This window comes from Eubalaena glacialis, chromosome 11 (genome assembly GCF_028564815.1).
Source record: "Eubalaena glacialis isolate mEubGla1 chromosome 11, mEubGla1.1.hap2.+ XY, whole genome shotgun sequence".
Classification (NCBI taxonomy): Eukaryota; Metazoa; Chordata; class Mammalia; order Artiodactyla; family Balaenidae; genus Eubalaena; species Eubalaena glacialis.
In genome coordinates, this window is record NC_083726.1 from 67,602,167 (window position 1) to 67,621,888 (window position 19,722).

The window sequence follows — 19,722 nt, forward strand, 5'->3', positions numbered from 1 at the left end:
TGACTAATCCCTGGGCCACCTCCACTGAAGGAAGAAGCCTCTGCTGCCATTGCTGCCACCTGCTGGAAACTGGTCTCTCTGCCCAAGCTGATGTCAGGGCCATGCCATGGCCCTCCCTGGTGCTTTAACTTCCATCCATTGCATCCTCTCCTTCTTCTGGGACAATGGTCAAAACCTCAACAAGTTTTCCCCCACATATCTTCTTAAATTGGGGCCCCAAGGGCTGCCACCTATCTGTTCCCACCTTTTCCTATTGGGAGAAGAGAGAACAACCTCCTTCTTCCTAGAGCAGAGCATTTGCTATCCTGTCCCATAGAGCTGGCCGGGAAAAGCAGGACAGTGTTCTGTGGAGATGGGTGAGACTCTGATCCCAGCGAGATCCCCAGCCTCTTCATGTGATGCAATATGGTAACTCCTTTGACTTATGACACTTGGCCCAGAGTTCTCCAATCAGAACTTCAGGAATCTCTCATGAATATGAATCAACAATGAAGACTTGATTATCAAAACTGATGTCACCCCCTTCCTCCCACTGCCTTCAAACACAGAATTTGGGTACTTTGTGTACAGAAAACTTGCTTCAAGGTGATTAAGGAAGAAAATCAGAACTTCAGTGGATTCATCGGAAGATATGCCCCGGCAGCCCAACCACCCTAAGAAACTTTTACAACATGAAGTGCTTGCTTTCTGTATTAATGTGGACTCGTCATTAGCAAGTGGCAAAAATGGACTCAAATTCACTTAAGCTGGAAATAGGAGTTTTTATGTCTCCTGTATACTAACCATGGAAAAAGCCACGAAAGATTGGTCCAAAGCCAGGAACCCCTCTCTGGGATTCTCTTTGTCTCTAATCTCTGCCTCTCTCCACAGGCTGGCTTCACTCTGTCTGAGTTCAGAGGTGCTAGTGGAGAGTTTGAAGGGAGAAGAGGATGGGCATGGAGAACAGCATCCCAAGCTCACATCCCCTCCCCTCCACAACCAAGGGGAAAACTTTCCCAGTGGTTCCACTTAGAAAAATCCTGGAGAAGGATTCAAATAGTCCTCTTTTGGATCATGTGACCATCTCTGAGAACTGGAATGGTCTTTGTTACCATAAGAAAGAGGAAGGAGTACTGGGCAGAAAATGAAAAATGGCCATTACCATTCTACATAATGAATAAATGTTTGTAAGATTTACATTTATTTTGTTTAATTTTCATCATCAATTTTGTTTAAAAAAAAAAAGCAGTTTAAATAGATTTCCATGGAGAGAATCCCAAAAGATAAAATTATAACCACTGGAAATTAGGTCTTAACTTATTATCCATATATTTTCCTTTATCCCATTTGTCACTATTTTAATTTTATGCTTACTGTATGATCATTTGATAACTGCTTGTCTGCTCGACTGGAATGTAAACTCCATGAGGGCAGGGATATCTTTATTCACCATGATTTCCTCAGCACCTAGAACATTCCTGGCATACAGTTGGCATCCAACACATCCTGTGAATGACGGAATGAAGAATCAACTCAACCTTTGCTAGACAATGTAAGGCAGCACCAGGTGACTCCAAAGTTAGAGAATCATAAGAAACAGTGACAGAAAAAAAGAGGAAATGAGATGAATGCCTGGAATTAGAAGATCCAACTAGGATTTCCCTGGTGGCGCAATGGTTAAGAATCCGCCTGCCAATGCAGGGGACACAGGTTTGATCCCTGGTCTGGGAAGATCCCACATGCCGCGGAGCAACTAAGCCTGTGCGCCACAACTACTGAACCTGTACTCTAGGGCCCGCGAGCCACAACTACTGAAGCCCGTGCGCCTAGAGCCCGTGCACCGCAACCAAGAGTAGCCTCCGTTCCATACAACTTGAGAAAGCCCGAGCGCAACAACAAAGACCCAACGCGGCCAAAAATAAATAAATAAATAAATAAACAAATAAATGTATAAAAAAGAAAAGAAGACCCAACTAGCCTCACCATTCATGGCCAGCAGGAAATCCACAGAACACAAACATGGTAATACCAAAGAATAAGGGTCTAATGAGCTAATCGTCAAAAATTTAAGATGGTCGTAAAAGAAAAAGGTTCAAAGTTCTAGCTAATTCTGAAAATTTTAAAGTTTACAGAAAAAGTTGACATTTATATTATGTGAAAAACAGAATTTGTTTAAGAAACCTACCACCTATCACTATATTTCTATTTGACCCAATTTTCAGATGGAAATATCATCAAGCCAGACATCCAGAGAGATCTCCTCATCGGCCTGTGTTTAATGGAACTACACACTCATGAAAACACACTGCTTGGGTACTTCACTGGGTTGTGCTAAAAATTATGGCCTTTCAAAGACTCTCGATAGCACATGCTCTTGCCCTATGCACACTTTAATAAAACACGACTCTTTGAGCTTCTGTTAATTAAGCTCGCAGCTTCCGGTGACCTGGACTTCCTGTGCCTGAGGCCAGGCCATGACACTGGCTCCCCAGCGTGGTTCTTAACACACAGAGAGAAGCAGATCTGGGGGAGAGGGTGCCATGCAGAGGAGGCTGTGGGCCCTGAAGTGCATTTGCCACGGTGGGGAAATGCCATTCCACCTGGATGAGGGCCAGGGCCCGAGACACAAAGAAAAAGGTTGGAGGAGAAAGAAAAAAAGCATGCTCTGACAGGAGGAATTTACTTTTTCTTTAAATTTCTTCTAAGAAAGGTGGAGAATGAGAAATTTTGAGGCTGATGGGTGCCCTGTAGGAAACCAAGACTTCTGTGAGGTCAGGGGAGGGGCCCTGTCATATTGTGATTTATAATAAGAAATATATGTTTGATCCCATCCCTGACACAGGGATCCTCAAACCCTTGTAAATTCTTAAGTGACATGAGCCCTAGGAGCATCTTTATTTCTAATGTGGTGACTCTGGGTGGGCTCCTGGATGGGGGCTGGTCACCAGAAAGACCAAGCCATGAGCAGAAGCTTGGAATTTTTAGCCTGGCCCCCAGTTCTCTAGAGAGGGGAGAGGGGCTAGAAGTGGAGTTAATAATTGATCATGCTACATGAGGAAGCCTCCATAACATAAAAGCCTACTCATATAAAAATAGTAGTCGGGGGGGTGGGGTGGGTGGGGAAGAGCTGCCAGGTGGGTAAACACGTGGAGATTAGGGGAGAGTGGCAGCCTCGGGGAGGGCATGGAAAGTCTGTGCTCTTTCCCCACACCTTGCCCTATGCATCTCTTCCAGCTGGCTGTTCCTGAGTTATATCCTTTTAAAATAAACTGGTAATCTAGTAAGTAAAATGTTTCTCTGAGTTCCATAAGCCACTTTAGCAAATTAATCGAACTCAAGGAGGGGGTAGTTGGAATCTCCAATCTACAGCCGGTGTGTCAGAAGCCCAGCTGACAATTTGGACCTGTGACTGGTGTCTGAAGAAGAGGAGGCGGTGGCGGGGGGGATGTCTTGTAGGACTGAGCCCTTAGCCTGTGGGATCTGATGCTATCTCCAGGCAAGTAGGGTCAGAAGTCAGAACTGAGATGAGTTGTAGGACCCCTAGATGGTGGCTGAGAATTGCTTGGCGGTGTGGGAAACCCCACCCCACGTTGGAATTGGTACTAGAATCATCTTACCCCCCTACCCCGCACCAAGAATGGTAATGAGACTCACACAGAGGGGAGGGGTCAGCGAGTGACCCCTGTGACCCCCCAGCAGGAGGTTTCATGCCTCCCCTCAAGGAACTGGGATGACAGTCAGCATGGGCACAGGTGAGTACAGAGCCAGCGGTTTGCTGATGCTTTGTGACTTTGCCTTTCCTCAAACACCCGTCGAGTGGGCTGGCCAGAGCAGTTTCCCATACGAACCCTCTTTCCTTCCCACTATGCAACTCTCCCCCGTAAGTTAAGGTATTTTCAACACAAGGAGTACCTAGCAGTTAGACTTAATTCCAAAAACAGGAAAAAATTGTGCAGTAAAGAGAAATGTGAGGAATTTATGCAATGAAACAGTTCTTGACTTTAGAAGGAGAAAATGGAAAGCACCAACTCTTCTACATCGGCAATAAAATGGTCTTTGGGGATTCATGCAGCAAAGCAGAAAGAGCTGACCAGGCATCAAAGCAGTTACCTTGAGCAATGGGTCTGGCACACGCAGCTGGGTGGCTTTCTGTGGTAGGTTACCCTCTGGTCCTGTTTCCCCTTCTGTAAAAGGATACCTAAGTTCTCTTCCAGATTTAATTTTCTAACTCTCATAGAAGTTTTTCAGTTAAAAATGGTAAAACTTGCTAACTGCATCATTGTTAGGATATTTTTCTACTCTTTACGGGAAGATATACGTTCCAACATTGACGAGGGCATGAAATGGCTACGAGATTGTACTTGTCACATTAAAGCATCAACTCAGGGCAAGTTCTTTCAAAAGACACCAGTACTTTGTCACTCTTTCAATCGCCCATGCTCCACTCACTTTCCCCTTGTGACCTTTATTCTTCCAGAAGCAGTTTTAAAGCTGCTTCTTACTCGAACCTTTTTTAAAGGACCAAAATATTTTTCCTACAAAAATCCGAACAGGATTCACTGAATGACAATTTTGGGTAAAGCATTGACAAAATACATTAAATTCAGTGTTGAGCAACGGTTTCCACCCCCTTTGCAAATAATCATATAAGCATCCCAGGGCATCTCACTTTCCTTTTTCATTCCCAGGTCCCCCTTACCTCAGGCCCCAGGCTCCTCCCACCAGGTCGAGCCCCACCCGTTGCACATGCGCAGCACGACACACTTTGCTTCCACCCTCCCATGTCTGTACTGACTGCAGGATAGAGTCTAAAGCCTTGACTCAACCCTGGGACACTTCCTCACTGGTTCACATCTATCTGAGCAGCCCAGCTATCGTTACTCCCTTACGTAGTCCGCGGTCCTGTCTCTGGGAAGATTCCCAGTTCTAGGCACGTCCCAGACCCTTCCCACTTTGCTCATTCTCCTTACTGACTTGGAACATCTTCCCTCCTTTTCTCTGGCATTTGAATCCTACCAGTTTTTCAAAACCCAGCGGAGACCCCCACCCCCTTCCTCTGTGGAGCTTTCCGAGAACTCTCCATCTTGCAGGGCACTATCCTTACCTTGTACAGTCCACTGCCTGACAGAGCAAAAATGACCACATTAGACTCGGAAGTATTCCCTCATGGGGCCGCGATTTCCTTCGCAGGGCTGAGTCCGCTTTTAGTCAGCACTTAAAAGCTTAAGGGCCCCCTAAAACATGCTCAGGTGAGACACGAGTCAAAGTACAAAGGTGGCCCCCTGACTAGTGTCAGCAGAAGGAGACTGGGGGGTGCAGGGTGAGCCAGCTTCCAGGGAGAGGGAGAACCCCAGGAAGGGCCAGAGGCACCATCTCTTACCAGGTGTGGTCTTCTGAGTCCCATCTACTTTTTACCACCTTCTCCCTCCCTCCCTCTCCCGATCTTTTTAGAGTAATTAGAAGGGGATGAGTAAAAGTTGAATTCCTTAAGACCTGGGTTTTTTCTCCAGAGCCTAACACAATTTAACCTTAATCCTTGCCCCAGTGGGTCAAAGTGAACTTTTGACCCAGGTATGAGCAAGGTCTCTGCAAGTAGATGTTTGGCGGAGGCCTGATAACCAAAACATTCAGAAGATGACTTGCCCAGGGTGATAATGAAAGTGATAACATAATTCATTTACATTGACTGAGCTCTTACCATGTGGCAGGCCCTCTTGTGTGTACCTTTCATTCATGCATTTAATGCTCGCAACAGTTCTCTAAGTTGGGTATTATTCTCTACATTTTACAATGAGAAAATCTTTCATTTCCAAAGGTGAGTTGCCTTTCCCCAAGTTATACAGCTAGTGAGTGGCAAAGCTGTTTTTGTTTAGGGGAAGAACCTTAGCTGAACCTGCTTTACCATGAAACCAGAAGAGAGAAACTCACATGTTTGCAGGAAATAGAGTCCTCAACACGTTCCAGACTTCTCATATGGTACCTCTGGGATCTTAGGGCGTCTCATTACCTGAAATATGAAAATGGCATAGTTTAATTATTCATTTTCCATCACCCTTAATGAGGGGATTAACTGCTGTGTGAAACAAAAGGAAATAGTCTGACCTTCAGGCTGTCAGGAAGTGATAATTAACTAAAACCTCCAGTCAGTGGAAATGGACAAATGAAAGTGTTTCACTGCTCTTGATGCAAATGAGCTGTCAGGGTCACTGATGGAAGTCACATAATGGAGCAGTGACAATGAAAAAATAAACATATGCCAAAAATAGACATTTTCTAAATTACAGTTTGTTTACAGATGCTCTTCAGGAGTTTCCAAAGCTCCCCCGACTCACTGCTGTCTTATGGTTTTGAGTGTGTGTGTGGGTACAGGTTGCAGCGCCCTGGCTTGCTAGGAGGACAGGGGATGGGAGGCTGTGTGCATGGGGGTGGGAACTGTCAACAAAAATAATCAATACATAATCAATGATAAGAACAGAAAAGAGTTTTATTTGAGCCAAACTGAGGACTAGCCTGGAAGCCCACTTTCCAGATTACTCTGAGAAACTGCTCTGGAGAAGGAGGGTTTTCAGCACAGGTTTATATCTTGTCAGAAAAAAGAACATTAAACAAGTCAGGGTTACATTTCTACAGTGTTTCAAAAAAAAAAAAAAAAAAACCATAACGTACACAGTGAGTCAGTATGGCCTTGGCACCTGGGAAAGGAGTCTTACCATCAAAGGAGTACCAGCATTGCATCCCAGGAAGAGGGGCGTTTAATCTTAAGTTTTAGCACGGACATTCTTTACTTCTGGTCAGTGTGCCGTTTTCTTTGGTAATTAAAGCAGATGTGCAATGTATGTTTGATAGGCCACAAACAGGCTATTTTGGTTTAAAGTTAAAATTAAATCATGTATAAACCAGAATGACTTCCCCATACCTCAATATGTGACCATTTCTTTTATCAGGGTCCATTCAGTCTCAGATTCGAGAAGCATCAGGCAAGTGGAGACCTGTTCATCTCAGCCCCAGGACCAACTGATTGGTTTTTCATTACTTGGTTGATTGGTTTGACCAAAAGTTACTGTGGGAATGATTCATGGAAGCATTCTGCTGCACGGCATGTAAACACAGCCTTCTAATCTAGACCTTCGCTATTAAAATGGTCACAGATAGCTGCGAATTACTACTGTTGTGAAACTCATGATTTCATCACGGCTTCTGGCCAAGCAGATGGAGAGCCGCGTTCCAGGCACTGCTGCACCGCCCGGCTTGTCCCCAGGCTTTAATGAGCACAGCCTGGTAGATGCGACGCAGATGACAACATGGCATCCTCCTTGCCCCGCTCTGTTCCAGAGTAACACATTTTTCAAAAGACCATCGAGCCTTGAAAGCCTCACACACGCTGCATGATATATAAATATATAACTGCCCGGAATATAGCAAAATGAGTCGCTATTAATAACTCAAAGAGTCATGGAGATTCAGGCAGTCCAGTTCCTCTGCCGAAAGTTAAGAATGTTTGCTCAGTGCTTTGACTTTTTCTTTTTTGAAACTCTGTTCTTGGTTTGCTACAGTACATTTCCTATTTAGATACTCCACTGTGTATATGTCAGACTTTATCTGTGACCTTACTAGGACATACCAAAGCATACAGGACGGGAATGAAAAGCCTTTTAAAGCTACTGGGGCTTTCAAAATCGTGCCTAACAAACATTTTCCATTTCTCTCTACCATAGCAACCATCACCTTTGCCTTATATGCAGAAATTGCTAAGGGGCAAGTGAAAAAACTCCCTAAGTTACTTACTTGATTATAATATTGTACTATTAACTGTTTCTTGAACGTTTACTATGTCCAGACACAGTGTTTCTATACATTGCTAAGCTTTGCATCAACCCTACAAAGTAGGTGTTATTCCTACTTCACAAACCAAGGCTCAGAAATTAATTAGCTGCCCTGAGCTGACATGCAAGTGAGTCTCAGGGCTGGAATTCAAATTCAAGGCTCCTTGGCTTGAGCCATATGAAACTGTCAGCTGTCAATCATTTCTGACCAACACTGGTGATTTTATGGTTCAACCTACTACTACAGGGTGTTGGCCCTGAAAGGAAACCTAGAATCTCCTTCTGACATCACCATTCATTTTATCAGAAAATTTTCCAATGCAGTACTGGGAGGAGGAGGAGGGGAATTGGTCAAATGATCTATTTTTTTCCCGCCAACTATTATTACCATCACAAATAGAGACATAATATAGAACTGCACCAAAAAAAAATGGCAAAGCCTGTCAAAAACTCTCTGTTCTACTCACATTCCCTGATACATTCTATCTGAAAATCTCCACATGTAATCATGCTCATCAGACTTTTCCAAGCACTGAAATGATTTCTAGTATTTAAAAGCTAATGATGTTAAGATATAATTTTGATAGACCACACGTTTTAGTGAGCAGGTAGGCTATGAGTCTATAACACATATACATCAAAAAGATAATTTGGCAAGAGCAATTTAGTTTCTTGGGAGTTACCTGAAAGTCAATAGCATAGTGGCTTAGATAGGAGCTATTGTCTATGACAAATTATGTCTCTGCATTCTCTTAAAAATGGTGCAAAATAAACCCAACTCTTTAATTCACAGTTTTCTCCATTGATATAGTTAGAATGGGAAATATTAAGGTGGCTAATAGTAATTATTGCATTTAATATGTGATGGCGACTGAAGAGTAAACTGTTAAATGCATAATTGGGACGGTTTAGTGTCACAAGTTTGGCTCAAAAGGTAAATAATAAGGAAAGGGTCAATGAGTCTTAGACTGAGATTTCAGTCAGGGGAAGAATCTCATTTTACTGAAGGGGAGACTGAGACAGAAGAAAGCCAAATAAATGACAGAGCCATTCAACTCATTGGTGATACCTCAGTGACTAGCATTCAGTTCTCTTGACTTCTGAGTTAATGTTTTCCCTCCCTAAAATCATAGTCTGGCTTCACGTAATATTTCATTTCTCCTTATCTACATTTCTTTTCCTTGAAGACGTCTGGAATGAATAATAAGAGGTGTGCCTAACAAATTAATACATTAAAATGAACTCAATATCCTGGGTGATTATATTTTAAGATGGGATAAACTAGATTCTTTAGATTTGTTGAAACAAGATGATCAAATAACTTTAAAAGTAAATTCCTACGGATCTATTACCAGAATCCAAAGTCTGATTGGCCTTTCTCAGGGTCAGAAAAGATTTCCTTTCTAGCTGACCCTTTCCGGACTCTCTGTTTACCTCTTGTATGGGAGGCATCCGATTTGAGATACTGGAGGATTTCACATGACTCAAGTTTCTGACTCAATATTATGAATAGAAATCTGAACCATCACAAAGTTTACGATAGCTTTACCATATTACTTGTGAACCAAATGACACAACCAAAGGGGAGAAGTACCCTAAATAAGAGAATACCTAATATCCTTTTAGTATAATGATAAACATACAGAGAAAGAAAAGGAAAATAAGTATATTAATAGACAGATGGATGATTCAGCTGGTTTCTACATTAACAATGACTCATTCTGTAAAAATTGGCATGTTTATAAAATAAATCATATTATTGTACCAGAAAAGACAAGCACATAATATGCTAGAGAACCAAACATGCTCACAAAATAGTTTTCTTTTATTTCCATATATGACTTTCTTGAGTGTTTTGAATATTACTCTGGCCTTTAATGACATAGAAAAGGGGAATAAAATGTTAATGATTGTTAGAAAAAGCAGTCTTTTATGCATGCAAATCGTCTTTCTAAAAGAGTATTTATGAATAGTACTGGATTCAAGTGTTTCTATTAATAATCCTTCATTGGCCTTAGGTCAAGTCTGTGAGAATGGCTCCTTTTCCAAGGAAGGAGTGGAACATTGCACAGTGTAGCCCTTCCTTTGGAGCCACTGGGTTTATGCACTGACACCTGCATTGATGAAAATGTGCTGAATGTCACATTTGTGCTGGAAATGTGCTGGAAAGTCAGCTTTATGACTGGCAGGTAATGGATGTGGGCTTGTGGATTTACAGGCCGATGTTGGGAGTGCCCAGATGGAACAGGAGGTTTTGCTGGCTCAGAAAATCCCTTTCAGATGCCTAAATTGGCTCCTTTAATCACGACCTTGTGACTATGGCTGGGCCACCTCTAAGTCTTCTTTTCTTGGGCTAAGTAAAGGCTAATACTGCTTTCCTGTCTTTCTCATGCTCTTCAAAGCTTTCTAGTAGGGCTCACAGAAGTCTAAGGACATGTGGAAGTCCAGATGGAGTAGCAGAAGGGAAAAGCAAAGTTTCTGAAAAGGTAATATCTGAATATTAGTTCCGACATTCTAAAAACATTCGAGAGAGGTGGAGAAAGAATATTCGATCAATTTATGTATATGACATGTATCCATCCAAATGAATGCTATAGGTGTCAGCCAGTGTCCTTAGGTGCTAAGTATGCAAATATGGTGGGGACGTAATCCCTATTCTCAGGCACTTACAATTTGATAGAAGAGTTTTACGTGTGTGGGCGCGCGGCGCAGAGTGTGGGAGGATAGGGAAAGGTTTCTGTGTAATGATAAGTAGCCCTTTTAGGCAGAGAGAATGGTTAGCTACTGAGATAATAGGTGCTCTGGGAAGATTCCTAAAATATATTCCAACCAATGCCCAAAATGATACTGGGAATTGTTATTCCTTAGTGCCTACTGTTGCCTTCTCACTGCACTGCTTTTCTAAAATGTTACTGGAAAAGTCAGACAATTTGATAGTGGGAAAGTTTTTCAGATCATGTTCTTTCCTCACAGGAGAGAGAGGGGCCACACCAAAGCAGGGTGCCTGGGGAGAAGGGATCCGTCAAGAGATTGCTGGTTGCTAGGAGTCCAATCTCACTCGAATTAACTCAAATTAAAAAGAGGAGTTAACTGTAAAGATAAAACCGGCAACCTTACAGACATCCAGAGGCAGGAAACAAAGTCCAGCTGGACTTCATAGAGACCTAAGCTGGGAACTAGAATTTCACTGGGTCTCTATTCTCTGATTCTCTGTCTCTCTCTCTCTCTTTTTTTTTTTTTTTTAACTCTTTCTCTTTTGACTCTTCTCCTTGATTTTTAAGCATATCTAATATCTTCCCTCTAAAGACTTGGCTTCCTCTGATTATTCATAATTTGGCTTTCAAGCAACTTTGGTTGTACTTGACTTCGGCGTGCACTGGTGCCAACCTCAGCCCAGACTGGACGTGAGCTCTGAGTGGGAGTCCACAACCATCGATTGTCGTTTCTGTCATTTGGCTCAAATTCTTGAGAGAGTCAGATCGTCCTTGTCCATGAGTCTGCTCCTGGTCTATTCAGACTGGGGCGAGGTGGACATGGGGTGGGGTCAGGGCCACTTAGGCCTGTCCTTTACAGCACAGGCTGTGAACAGCAGGAATCCTCAGAGACACGAACTGGGGAGGAGACACAAGTGTCCCAAAGCATGTCAACCACTACTCCAGACCAAACGTTTTCTCCTCACAGTGTGGCAGTGGGCAAGCCTCACTTGCAGAGGGGCAGGACCTTGTCTGCTATGGCACAAAACCGAGTAGCACTGTGTTTGGAGCATGGATGAAAATGTGGTTTCTGAGTCTCCATCCCTTTTCTCCCTCTGCTATAAATTTAACAGAAAGTAAACTGCTGCTTCAACGGTGCCACTGCCATCCCTGTGAATGGGGCCAAGAGAATCTTTGGGTAAACAGAGGAGACAGAGCTAGATACTGAGGTTCTTTTCATCCATTCATTCATTCAGTTAGTTAACCTTAGTAATCACCTGTTCTGTTCTGCCTTCTGCTAGAAGAGTAGGAGAGCCTTATATACTCCAAGAGTTTACTTTATTAATGGCTCTTTGGGGTATGTGTTTGTTGACTTTCCACTGAATACAATCTAGATATAACCAGTGAGAAGTTCCCAAAATACTCTTGGAAACCATTGTACCTAAAAATTTCTAAAAGCAGAGTATTAATAAATACAGATACATAAACAGTGTTTATTTCTGGTTCTGAAAACTGAGTTCAGTCCAGTGCCTGGAAAGAAAAACTAAGCAGAAAGACTAAAATAAACATAATATAATCCATCTCGCTTCCCCTTCCTCACTCCTGCCTGGCTTTAATGTGAGCTTCCAGCTGGGAGGAAACTTACTATGTTTGCTACAGGCAGATATTTATGTCTGTTTTGAGTTTTAAAAATCTAGATTAAGAGCTATAAAAAGAAGGAAGAGGGTGATCATTTAAGAAGTTGTAATTAAATTGTGTATTTTGAGGGATGTATTTTCCATACCCACACTTATCTTTATAGACAGATGAGTTATTTTAGGTATTTCTAGTTGATACAGATAGTTGAAGACCTGAACTAGGCATCAGGGGACTTGGGTTCAGTGTAAGGTGTGTAAATGTGGGCAAGTCTCTTTCCTCCCATGATCCCCACTTCTTTGTCTTTTTGGCTTATCCATCAAGTTTTTAACAGTATCAACTGAGAGCTGAACGTTAATGCTCTTTGAAAACTGGAGAACATCATTCAGTAAGTGTTTGAATTTGACTGAGTAAATTCAGGACTTTATTGAAAAATCAGTATTACTGCTTGACCTCGATACTAAAGTTGTCTTACCCAAACTTACAGTCTATTTTTGGTGATTATTTAATCAAAATTCTATCTCGAATATATTTAAACCAGCATACTTAACTCACATAGTGGCTGCGTAGCAAGTTTATTTTTGAAAAACTATGCAGGAAGGAATAAAAAACACTGAAAAGGGTAGGTATATGGGTATTTATAAATTACTATTGACTGTACAAAACAATAAATGTAATTTTTTTCATAGAGTAAAATCTATGTAGAACTAAAATGCAAAACAGGAAGAACAGAAAAGTCAGGAAGGGTAAACAGTTTAAAAGTTTTAAGGGTCTGATAATATCAGAGGAGTGGTAAAATAATAATTTGTATAATTCTGTAATCAATCAAGGATATGTGTTGTATTCTCTAGGATAACTACTATCACTATCAGAACAAGAAACTAATGTATTATTTGTAAGTTATTAGAATAAAAACATTAAATAATTTAAAATTTTTGAATAATCTAAAAGAGGCAAAAAAAGGGGGAAAGGAACATAAAACAAAAAGAAAAAAGGAATATAAAAGGGAAGAGCCTAATAAAAAATGAAAAATAAAATTTTATCTAGAAAGCTAGTTATGTCAGAGATTATACTGAATGTAAATGAACTAAATTTGAAGTAAAAGACTATGATTGTCAGACTAGATTGAAAAAAACCCCGTATGCTTTAAATATAATAATAATGTTTAATGTAAAAGAAAAGACAAATAACACCAAGCAAAAACTAACAACAACAAAAAAAGCTTGTGTAACTCTACCAATATCAGGCAATGTGAACTTTAAGATAAGAAACATTATTAGAGATAAAGACAGTTTATAATTGTAAATGGGGCTATCCAATAGGAAGATATTACACCTTCTCTATGCACTCAGTAGCATTGCTTCAAAATAAATCAAACCAAAATGGACAGAACAAAAAGGGAAGGACAAGCCAAAAATAAAAAATCAGTAAGGATATAGAAGATATTAACAGTACAATTAGCAAGCCTGATCTAGTTGCCATGCATGTAAAATTACACCTATTAATGAACAATTCATATTCGTTTCAAATGTACATGGAACATTTATTAAAATCAATGTATTGTAATATAAAGTCTCAATAATTTCAAAATGTTGACATATTTAAGAATATCTTCAGTGACCACCATGGAATTGAACTAGAGATCAATAATGAAAATAGAAAAAAAACAACTGCTAAAAATTAAACAATACACTCTAAATAATCCATGGGATGAAGAAGAAAATAGAAAATATTTTAAACTGAATAATTAAAAATACATTTCAAAGCTTATGGGAAGAATTAAAATGATGCTTAGAAGGAAATATATAGCCTTAAAAGCATATAGTAGAAAAGAAAAAAGTCTTAAAATCAATGATTTAAGTATTAATCTCAAGAAACTAGAAAAAGAGCAGCAATCAAACCTAAGGAAATAAATGATAGAGACAAAAACTGAAATCAAGGAAATAATAATCCAACATATAATAGAAAAAAATCAACAAATCCAAAAACTGGCTTTGAAAAGATTAACAAAATTAATAAAACCAAGACTGAAAAAGAAAAGTAGAAAACCCACAAATCAGCAACAACAGCAATAAAAGGGAGGATATCACTATTGATTGCACAATATAAGTATTCCAAAAACAACTTTATGCAGATAAACTTGACAATTTGCATGAAATAGACAAATCTGTTGAAAAACATACCTTACCAAAGCTGATAGAAGAAGTAGAAAACATGAATAGTTCTGTGTATGTTTTAAAAATTTGAACCCATTATTTAAAATCCATTCCCCAAAGAAAAGTCTAGGCCCAGAGAGCTTATCAATGAATTTTCCAAAAATTTAAGGAAAAATGACACATGTAATTCTTCATGAAGACAGAAACAGAAGCAGAACTTCCAGACTTTTAAAAAATGAAAACAGCATGAACTTGATTTTAAAACTCTGACAAGCATTCTGAGAAAATTGCAAACCCATCTTTCTCATAAACATTATTTAAAAATTCTTAACAGAACACTAGGAAATCAAATCCAGTGATATAGTAAACTGAGGACAGTTTAGTCTAGGTGGGCAAGCAGGTTTAACATTCAAATATCATAAACTCAGTTAACCACATTCATAAAAAGGAGTAAAATCACACGATCATATCAAATGCAGAAAAAGTATTTGATAAAGTCAACATTTACTTGTGACGAAAACTTTTAGCCAAGTAAGAATAGAACTGCCTTAATGTGATAAAGAATATTTACAAATTACCCACAGCAAACATCATTTTCACTGAAAATGAAACTTTCACTGAAACCTTCTCCCTAATATTGGGACTGGGTCAAGAATGGCCACATTGTAACTGGAGGTCTAACCAGGGCAAAAGGCAAGAGGAGGAAATAAAAGTCATGGAGATTGAAAAGGAAGAAATTAAACTGTCATTTCCAGACAGTATGATCATGCACATAGAAAATTTCTAAAAAATCTATAGACAAATTCTTAGAATTAATAAGAGAATGTAAGAAGGACACTGGATATAAAGTCAATGTACAAAAATTAGTTGCTGTAGACTGAATGTTTGTGTTCCCTCCAAAATTCATATTTTGAAATCCTAACCCCAAAGGTGAGGGTATTAGGAGATGGGGCCTTTGGGCTCTGCCCTCATGAATGGGATTAGCGCTCTTACAACAGAGTCTCCAGAGGGATCCCTAACCCCTTCCACAATGTGAGAACACAGGGAAGAGCCACTGTATATGTATGAAGAAGATGGCCCTCACCAGACACCAAATCTGCTGGCACCTTGATCTTGGACTTTCCAGCTTCCAGAATTGTGAGATATAAATTTATGTTGTCTATAAGCCACCGAGTTTCTGGTATTTTGTTATAGCAGTCTGAGCTGATTATGACATGAGTCATAGTTGTATATGCTGGCAATAAACAAACAGAAAATAAAACATTTATAATAGCATCCCAAAACTCAAACACTTAGAAATAAATCTCATTAAAGATGTGCAGGACCTCTAAACTAAAAATTAGAAAATATTATCGAGAAAAAATAAAGGAGAGCCAAATAAATGGACTTGTTATGGATTGGATGACTCAATATTGTAAAGATATAAGTTCTCTCCAAATTATTACGTACTTCTATGTACTCTCAACCAAAATCCAAACCGTGGGATATTTTTCCCAGAAATGTACAAATCAATTCTAAAATTCATATGGAAATACAAAAGGCCAAAAATAGCCAAGGTATTCTTGAAGAGAACAAATGTGAAGGACGTATACTATATCAGGAACTATTAATATAAAGCTAAACTGTGTGATACTAGTACATGACCAGATAACTGTCCAATGGAACAGACCCACACATATATGATCACATGATTTATGACAAAATGACCATGCAATTCAGTAAAGGAAAAAGGTGGTCTTTTCAAAAAATTATGCTGGGTCAATTGGATATCCATATGGGGAAAAAATGTCTATTGACTTCTACCTCACTTTACACACAAGAATCAATTCCAGGTGTGTCAGTCCGTTCGGGCTGCTATAACAAAAATACCATAAACTTTGGCGTCTGGTGAGGGCCTGCTGCCTCATTCGTGGATGGTGTCTTGTTGCTATGACCTCACATGGCAAAGAGGATAGGGATCTCTCTGGAGCCTAAGCATCTCCCAATGCCACACCTCTTAATACCATTACCTTGGGGGCTGAGATTTCAACATATGAGTTTGGGGCAGAACACAGATATTCAGACCATAGCAAGATGGATTGGAGAACTCAGACCATAGCAAGATTGGATTGGAGAAATAAATTGAAAGATAAAACAATAAAGCTTTTAGAGGGAAGCATCTTCATGACCTTGGACTAGGCAATGCTTTTTAAAATAAGAAATAAAAAAGAAGGAAAATAAAAGAAAAAAATTGTGATAAACTTGACCATATTAAAACTAAGAACTTATGTTCACCCAAAGTGAGTAAAACAGCAACCTACAGGGTGGGATAAAATGTTAAACATATATATTTATACACACTTAGGTAATATATATGATAAAAAACACAGATCCAGAATTCTTAGAAAGGTCCTACAAACCAATAAGATAAAGATGGACAGTTCAACAGCAAAATGGGCAAAAGACTTATAAAAGAGGATATGTAAATGGCCAATAAACATATGAAAAATTGCCCCCAAGTTTATTAGTCATCAGGGAAATGCAAATTAAAGGCACAATGAAATATTAAGACCTACCCACCAAAATGGTTAAGATGAAAAAGATGGAGAATAGTAAGTGTTGATAAAGATGTGGAGGAATAGGAATTCTCATAAACCGCTTGTGGGAGAATACGTTGGTACAACCACTTTGGAAAACTGGCAGTTACTGCTAAAGTTGCATATGTGCATAACCTGTGATCCAGTGAACACATTTCCAGGTTATACCCAATAGAATTTTGTGCAGATGTTTATCCAAAGACATGTATTAGAATGTTCATGGCAACAGTACTCGTAATAGGCAAAAATTGGAAACTACCCGTAAGTCCATCAAAAATAAAATGGTTAAATAGTGATATAGTCACACAGTGGAATACTACATAGCTGTGAGAATAATCTACTACTACATGCAAAAATATGGATGAAACTCTCAAGCATAGAGTTGAGCAACAGAAGCCAGACAAGAAGAGTATATATTTCATGTATACAGTGTATCAGAACAGGCAGAACTAATCCAGCCGTCATGAGAGTGGTTATCATTGGGCATTTAGAGACTGGAAGGGAACATGGGACCTAGTGGGTGCCGGCAAATGTTCTGTTCCTCGATTTGGGGGACTTTGCCCTTGTTTTGTTAATCCTCTTCTGTACGTGCTACATGATTCTTATCTCATGACTGTCTTTGCCGGAACATTTTTATTTTCCTTCAAAATGGTTGGACAGAACTCAATTTCTGCTTATGTAATTATTCAGTTTACTTTCAATATGCATATTTACCATTATGTTTTATTGAGGTTCTGCAAAACGCCTGCTTCTCAGGATTATTTCTGGAGACTGACTTTCTTTTCTCCAGGTAGCTCTGCAGCTTTCTGAGAACTCTTTCTGATGAGTTCTGTGTTCTTTGTCCATCTGCCTCTCTTCTGATCACCATTCTGCCTTATTTATTGTTGTTCTGCCTTTGCTACTCTGTTACTGTACTGATGAAGAAAGAGGGAGAGATTATCTGTAATAGGAAGAGTAATTTTCTGATTGGGGCAGAGTCATGTTGTCATTGTATTTCTTGTGTAATTTAAGATTTCACTGATTAACTGCTTGGCATATTCTGCCCAGGGATGACAGTGCTGTGTCCAGCCAACCTGAATATGTGGACTTGCTGGCAGACATACCTCTCCTGTGGCAATGGATTTGTCATGCTTGATACCACTAATCATTAAACTCATCAAACTAACTACTCTTCTCTTCCATTTCCCACTCAGTAAATTTGTTTGTGATTATAAACTTGGCTTCCCAAAGCTTTCTTATAGGCAGAAACTATGATTAGGACCATATCAAGTTCTGATCCACTTGATTTTTGCTTTAAATTCACAGGTAGGTATTCTCTTGGTTTATATTATAAATCTTTCTCCACACAACAAATTAACTCTGGGACATCAAAAATATCAAGCTTGGACCTGCCAACCTGGGCTGTGTTGATGCTTTCAAGGTAGTCCATCTGGAGAGCCCACCATCCAGCTTTCCCCCCCCAGACACACCCTACAAACAAGCAAACAAACACATTTGATACTCATTGTGTCAATGTTATTCTGCTTATGAAAATAGAACTAAGGTGCTCAGTGCCAGCAAAGGAGATTTAGGAAAGAGGAGTTCAGATGTCCAACAGTTCTAATAAATATAACTGAGTAAATAAAAAATTCCACATTGAGATAAATGTGGACAGCCGCCACAATAGCATGTTTTTCCATCATCCTGCTGTTTCTGTAAAGTAGGAAATGTCAGTGAGCTGACTCGTCCTCCAGCAACTTGTTCAGATTGGCACCTGACCTCTTCTACATAACAGCTTCCAAGGAAAGCTTCCTTAGTTTCCTACCATGCATTTCCATCACAATGCAAGAGGCAAGCAGCAGCATGTCAAAACTGCTCTCCAGAGAGAGTGATTATTATTATTTTTTAATTTTGTTTTTCCCTGTAGTTCAAAACCCCTTTGGGTACCCTCCAGTGTGTATTGACATTGCCAGTCATCTCTGCTAACTAAAGGTCTTCACCCAGGATGTTCCCCGCAACCTGCCAGCTTCAATTCCCCTGGGGCTTTGGGCAGCCCAGGCATGCACACTGGCGGCTCATTCCCATCTGCAGCAGCTGAGACTACCATGGAGAGTAAGGCAGGGCTGAGCGAACAACGGGTTCTCCAAAGGAGGACCAAATGAAGACCTGTTGTGCTCTGGTACAGCCCGGCTCAGGGGAGCCACATAATTAGTACAAACATCAGCTCTCCAGATCTGTTTATTTTGTACACAAACCTAGCTTTGGTTCCATTAGGTTCAACAAACATTTGTTAAACATCTGTGCTGTGTCAGATCACATCCAAGGCACAAGGGCAATAAGGATGAACAACACATGAACAGGACTCACCGTAATACTCTTTTACAGCTTTATAGTTCCCAAAGCACTTTTCACATGTCTCATCTCCATCAGCCTCGTGAACTCACATAGAGCCTACATGGGTACTGCATTTCCATTTCACAATTGGGAGACTTCAGAGTCTGAAAGACCAGGTCAACTTCCCTAAGGTCACACAGTTAGTAAATGTAAGTTCTGGCACCAGAACCCAGAGATATGATTCTTTATTCAATGCTCAATTTTACCGCGTTGCCCTTTTTTTTTATGCATTGCCATTTGGCATACAATTAGAGGATGTTTCAGACCCTTTGCACATGTCAGGAGAGAGATGCTACTTTCCTTGCTTGTAATTCTCCATTGTGAATGCCGTGGATAAAATGAGCCAGAGGGATTCATATTATTGTTGCTTAATTCTGAGAGTTCATTTTCATCTCTGACTATTCAAATAGTTTCTCCTGAATTATGTTTTTATTTGTATCCAAATCACTCTGTTGAATCAGCTACTTGGTCAACCGAGAAATGGTTG

At 40.0% G+C, this 19,722-nt stretch overlaps 1 protein-coding gene across 6 annotated transcripts in view; it reads right to left on the reverse strand.

Moving 5' to 3' along the window:
- PCED1B (PC-esterase domain containing 1B) overlaps positions 1-19,722 on the reverse strand; it is a 422,128-nt gene that overhangs the window by 113,846 nt on the left and 288,560 nt on the right. For 4 of the 6 annotated variants that reach the window (XR_009702522.1, XM_061205159.1, XM_061205156.1 and 1 more), the window contains exon 2: positions 5,908-5,986. The exons of 1 other annotated variant lie outside the window; for it this stretch is intronic. The gene's annotated coding sequence lies outside the window, so the exon portion shown is untranslated. Of the gene's footprint in view, positions 1-4,089; positions 4,164-5,907; positions 5,987-19,722 lie in introns of all 6 variants that reach the window. One more of the 6 variants, XM_061205160.1, reaches the window with a different exon arrangement.